This window comes from Condylura cristata, unplaced genomic scaffold, assembly GCF_000260355.1.
Source record: "Condylura cristata isolate star-nosed mole 26May11 unplaced genomic scaffold, ConCri1.0 scaffold00018, whole genome shotgun sequence".
In the NCBI taxonomy this organism is placed as follows: Eukaryota; Metazoa; Chordata; class Mammalia; order Eulipotyphla; family Talpidae; genus Condylura; species Condylura cristata.
The window spans coordinates 13,264,905-13,271,057 of record NW_004567119.1 but is presented as its reverse complement, the minus strand read 5'-3'; positions in this window follow the sequence as shown (position 1 = coordinate 13,271,057).

Genomic DNA, 6,153 nt, shown 5'->3' with positions numbered 1-6,153 from the left:
CATTTTCTTCTCATTTAGCTTCTAGTTACAAGTTAAGCTATGATACTTAAAAAAGCTACTGATCTTGTATATTAAATCTGCACAAAATGATTGCCTTTCTTTTTTATGTTAAATTTTTGGATTTCATGTATACAATTAGATTGCCTACAAATAAATCTATTTTTTACTTTCTATTTCATTTGTCTACCTGGTTTTGCCAACCTTGGCTAATTGCATAGCTGATACATGTAGAAATTACCGGACTTCTATGTCTTGTTTCTAACAATAAAAAACATATCAGTATTACATGGTCATGGTTGAGCTATAATTTTACTTGATAAATATATATATATATATATATATTATACGTATAATTGTATTTATTCTTATTCTGAAATCCATTCAAATCCCACAATACATTAAACTAATAATACACCATAACCAAAAGACATTTTTCCAGACACAGTTCCAAATTGGAAATTTTAACATTAACATTTTAAAACATGACTATCCAAAGAGAATAGCTATGATGATCTCACAGCAGATGTTAGACAGGCACTGACAAAATCACACAAATACTCTTCATTTTTTTAAATGTCAAGTATTTGTAATCAATGTTGTGCTGGCTTTGAAAAAAAGAAAAGTATGAAGGCACTTCTATTATGCACAGCTCCAATTCAAAATGCCTCATTCAAATTCATTTGTGAAACCATCTGGGTTTAGGCGTGAATGGGAGGAGCTGACCATAATCTGGGGTTTATCTAAAGAAAAAAACAACAATAGCAATACATTTGAGAAACATATGCATACCATATATTTTTGCAACATTATTTTATAGTAGCCAAGAACTAAAAATAAGCTAATGTCCACTGACTGGTGAATGGGCAAAGGTGTAGCATATATGTCTCCTCAGGAAACCTACTCAGCCATCAGGAAAAAGGTGAAATCATGCTACCTGCAACAACACTGGTAGACCTAGAGAGTACTATCCTTAGTAAAATAAGTCAGATAGAGGATGTCCCTCATATGTGGTTTATAGAGAAAATAAACAAATAGATGAATTAAATAAAACAAAAGTAAACATTAAGGTCAACTAATGGTCCAGAAGGGAAGGGTGAAAGGAACAGGTAAATCAAGGAAAAGGGGCCAATCATATGTAGACTAGAACTGGACTTTTAGCTAATGAAGCATAGACACATATTGCTTTTTAATGACGCAGGTCTGAAACTTACACAGTGTCATAATGCGGTGTTGCTTTAACAACAATAACATATGGAATAAATAATAATACATACAATATCTGCACTACATTATATAGAATATATAATATACATTATAGTATGTAGTATTTAACTAACATTTAATAAATAATAAGCACATCAAAAATCCTTGCTTGAGAAAAATCTGTTTTACTACCTGTATCTAGGAGAATATATCCAGTTTATGTTCAATATGTATTCAGATGTATGAAGACCTAGTACAATTCAATAAAAAACAAAAGGTGCAACTAAATCCGATTTTACATAATGGGCAATAAAGTTGAATAGGTACTTCTCCAAAGAAAATACATGAATGGTGAATAAGCAGATCAAGAGGTGATCAACATCACTAGTCATCAGAGAAATGCAAATCAAAAATAAACTGGCTTTTTACTGTAATGGGAAAAGTAAAAACACAACACCAAATGTTGAAAAAGTATAGAACAACAGTTTTGCGAATATTTCAAGAGGGAATACCACCATTTGCAAAAGACTTTGGTGCTTACCAGCTTCACTGTATGTGAGCCCTGTGGCCTAGTAATTCAGCCGCTTTGTATCTTCCTAAGCTACATGAAAATGCATGTTCAAAGAAAGACTTAGGAAGCAAATTTATAGCAGATTCAGGCCCAATAGCCCAAAACTTGAAATAACCTACACATTTGTCAAAAGAAGTCTAGGAAGTGTTGTGCTCATACAATTGAATATCACCAGCTATTAATAAGAAAAAGTTGAATTACAGGTGTACCGCATACTTGGATGGCACCATAAATCATTTTATATATATATAAAGGAAGATGGATGCAAGTGTATAAATAGTCTATTGTTCCAAGTGTTTGAAGCTCAAGAATAGTTGAAATTCATCTATGGTGATAGCAATCAGAGCAAAAGTTTTCCTGGGGCAGGGTAGAGATGGTGTGGAAGAGGATTTTATCAAGTAATGAGAATTGCTTAGATCTCCTTGGAGATATGTGTTCCACTCTGTATACACTCAATACTCACAGAATTATGTACCTAAGTCTGCACTTAGCTGTAAATTTTACAAAGCTGATTCTGAGTGTTGGACTGATTGAGAAGCCAGCAGCACTGCAGAAATGCAGGGGACCCCCTAGTGAGTCTGATCTACCGAATGAAGAAGAGCCAGAGGCTGCTGGTTGTCCTCTTATTTCTTTAGAATGTTGTCTGCTTTCCCCCCTCCATGCCTCCCTCTCCCACAGAAAATAGGAACTTTAATGGAGTATTTCCTCACTTCATGCCAGCTGGGTGAAAAGCAAGAAATCATCAGAGGAATTTACTAGTTTAAGGCTCAATAAACATAATTATTTGTTGAATGAATGGAATCACAGCTATAAAAAACAAAACAATAATTAAATTAAAATGTTTCCTTCCAGAGATTTCTGAGCTTGCAGGTAATTTTAACTAAAGCAAGCTAAAGGTGGTGTCCATAGACAGATAAGTGGCCCAGAGGGAGGAGATGTTTACCTAAGATTGTCCGCCTTGGCCCAGCACTCCTCACTGGGCACGTGTGTACCCAGAGGTGTGACCATGACCTTGCTCCTCCCTCCCTATTTCACTGTTCTGACTCCTGCTTTGATCCAGAGGCAAACTCTTATTTCCAGGGCCCCATAACGACACTGTGGCTTAGATGTTGATATGAATTCACCCACTGATCTTCAGGCATTCTGGAATGCATTAGCCACTCCTTGGAACCCTAACAGCCCCACTGTTCTTCCAGAAACAGAATTGGAAAGGAGGATGATAGGAGAAAGCAACTGATGAGGATATAGATTTAAAATAGCAAAGTTGTTGGAAGAAAAATGTGCCTTTCTTTAATGGCTTTTCTGCAAGGATAGCATCACGGTTGCACAGTCATGTAACCATCTAAGAAGCCTGGCAAACAAAGTATATTCAGTGACTAAATCAGCATCAAGACTGGCGCTAAGGGGAAAGTTGTTCAAGGTAATTCTCAGCTATGTTTGCATTAAAACAGCACCACATCAAAGCATTGACAGTTCCAAGATTTCATTTATATACTGTAGTTATAGCCTCTAAAAAATGATTGTTGGGGTCAGTTATTATATTTTTAAAAAATAGTCTAGTACTGTGACTATAACCATCTGTTTTCTTTTGTCTTGGAATATAATGACAACTATAAACAATTCTCACAAGGGTCCTCATAAGTAATGAATGTTGCCGTCTAGTTATAGACTTTTAACCTAAACACCCAAAAGTAAATACAAAATCCTTATCTTGGAGACAAACCAGATCTGTATAATTCTTGTAGAACATTTGAGGTCATCTGCTATTAAGTATACCATATCTGTCCATTTGTGAGGTTTTCCTGCCTTTCACAAAACCATTGAGGCAATTGTTTAAATGGGATTATGTTTAGTAAGTAGGAAGTTTTTGTTTCCAGTAAATTATTTTTCCTGGAACAAAAAGAAGAAATTCTTCAGTGTCAAACTTTTCATATTCCTTCATTGAACCTAAAATTACATTAGCTCATTTCCTTTAGATCCTGGTATAGACCTCAATATGGTTCATGTGATAGGATCCAGATATTATAGAACTATTTGGATAGATGGTATTTGGTATTTGGTTCTAACCTGATAAACCCAGAACACTCAGCAGCCCTCACCCCAGCTAGGTAACTCAAATCCTCTTTTCTCTCCCTCTTCAATTACAGCCTGAAAACAAGATTCTGATTTTCTTCTATCAGAGAACAGAAATGATTTTGTGGTAGGTCAGCATGTCCTTAGAGGCTGATCACAACTTACTCCGCCTTAAGAGATGACACTAATCATTTTTTAAGTGTGTTGATGTTCAAGATGATGAGGATCCATCTGGTATGTGGCATTTGGAATAATCAGCTGCAAGGAAGAGGGGTTACACTCAGCCAGGAGTTGAATTTTTTTAACCTACATATATTCAAATTATGTTTATTCACACTCTCCAGTGCATTCTCTTTCTCTCCTCATAACACCAACCCACAAATCAATAATAGTTGCTTCTGTCACAGCAGTGATTGGACCAGTGTGTCACATGGGAACAGGCTAGTTGTGCAGCCCTATCCATATGCTTATTTTAATGTGAAGCACAAGTCTGTGTCATGATCAACTACATGGTGCTTTGCAACTACTTAGTGTTTTGCAAGTATTTTTTTTTTATAATTTTCTTAGTTTTTTTTTTTTATATTATTATTAGAGAGGTGATATTGGTTTACAACACTACACATGATTTTGGGGCATAGATTCTCAGCTTCTCAGATGTATGTTAAAACACCACTCTCCCCACCAAAGCACCCCATCTCTCTACCATAGGCCAGGGTTCCTCCCTCCTTTGTTTCTAAACTCCCTCTGCAGCTAGGAACACAATTCTTGCAAATAATTTCTTAAAGTGTTTCCACTTCGCCATTATTTTCTCATACAGGAAAGTAAACTCCAAGTTTTTCATTTTCACCTCCTTTCATTCAGTTACACAATCAGAAGTTATCAAGAAAGAGTTGGAGTTGCAGAGAGCAGGTGAAATGTCTTACCCTGCTGTCTCTCCTTCCTATAATGTTTTCCAGACCTCGGAGAACATGCAAAGTCTGTGGATCTGACCAATGTCCCAAAGAAGACAAAAGGTTAGTGATTTAACAGACCCGTGTGTCCTATACATCCTCACAAATCAATCCTTAGGAATAGTTTGTTTAGTAAAATTCCTGCCATCACTTAAGTCATGAGATGTAATGAACAGTTTGCATTCTCCACGTTTGTGTTGTTCTTTAAAGTTCTGTTTTTTTCTTTTTAAATGTATTTATTTATGCATACAGAACTGGGGTACAGGCCAGAGATGCAGGGGCAGTGAGAGGATTCACCAGAGACAGAGTGGGGAGCAGAACAGGCAGGCTGACGAAGTACACTGCTGAGGGGAGCAGCGGGCGGGTCAGGAGAGGTCTGCTTTGCCATGTGGTCATCTCTGGGGCAGGCAGGAATCAAACTCATGCTGAAATGGCTTTAGCTTCTCAAGGCTGTGCTTCAACCCACTGCACCACCAGGGAGGGCCCTACATTCTCTGCTTTTTAAGGAAAAGTAAACTTTATGTTGCTTCCATGGATATCAATATTTTATCTTTTAGCAACATGAAAGTTTTAAACACTATATTCTCCTGAACTATCATCTCCTTTGCTCAACATAAGACACACCCAGATTTATATTCGTCTGTGGTTTTCAGAACATCGTGTACATTTTGGCATACTTCTTTCTTCCTCCATTCCTATCAATCTATCCCAGTGGGGATGGGAGAGGAAAGTCAATTCAAACTTTATTCCTCAGTGTACTTATACTAATCGGGCAGTTTTAAAGAGTATCTTCAATACGTTGGCCTTGAGAACCAAAGCAAATGAGTAATGATACCACCAATTACACCATCATTTAGCATCACAGCAACTCAAAAGAGCCCAAAGTGAAGAAAAAGATGAGGCTGACAATAGAAATTGCACTATTTGGGCAAGTTGCAAGAGTGTTACATCACCTGAAGGAAATTAAACACCAAATCTCCCTCTGGCTCTCCCGTCTTAGGGACTGAAAACCTAAGAATTACTTTTTCCTCCAAATGTGAATATCTTTAATGCCTCCCCATATCAAAGCCAATCTAACACACATTTTTACTGAACTCCTGTATCACTAAAACCTTACTTTCCTATACCTTGTATGACAAAGTAGGATAAGTTTATGGTTGTCAACTTTTCAGCTCTATCTTCAATTCCTGTCTTTACTATTTACTTGACTCCTAAATTCAGCTTCCTTGATGGGCGTTTACTGAACACTCATTTCCTGGGACCGCAATGATGAAGACATGCTTAAAACCTAGCAGCAAAGATTGGCAAAGAAGATTTCAAAGGACAGAACATAGACAGTGGGATTTGACTGGTCTT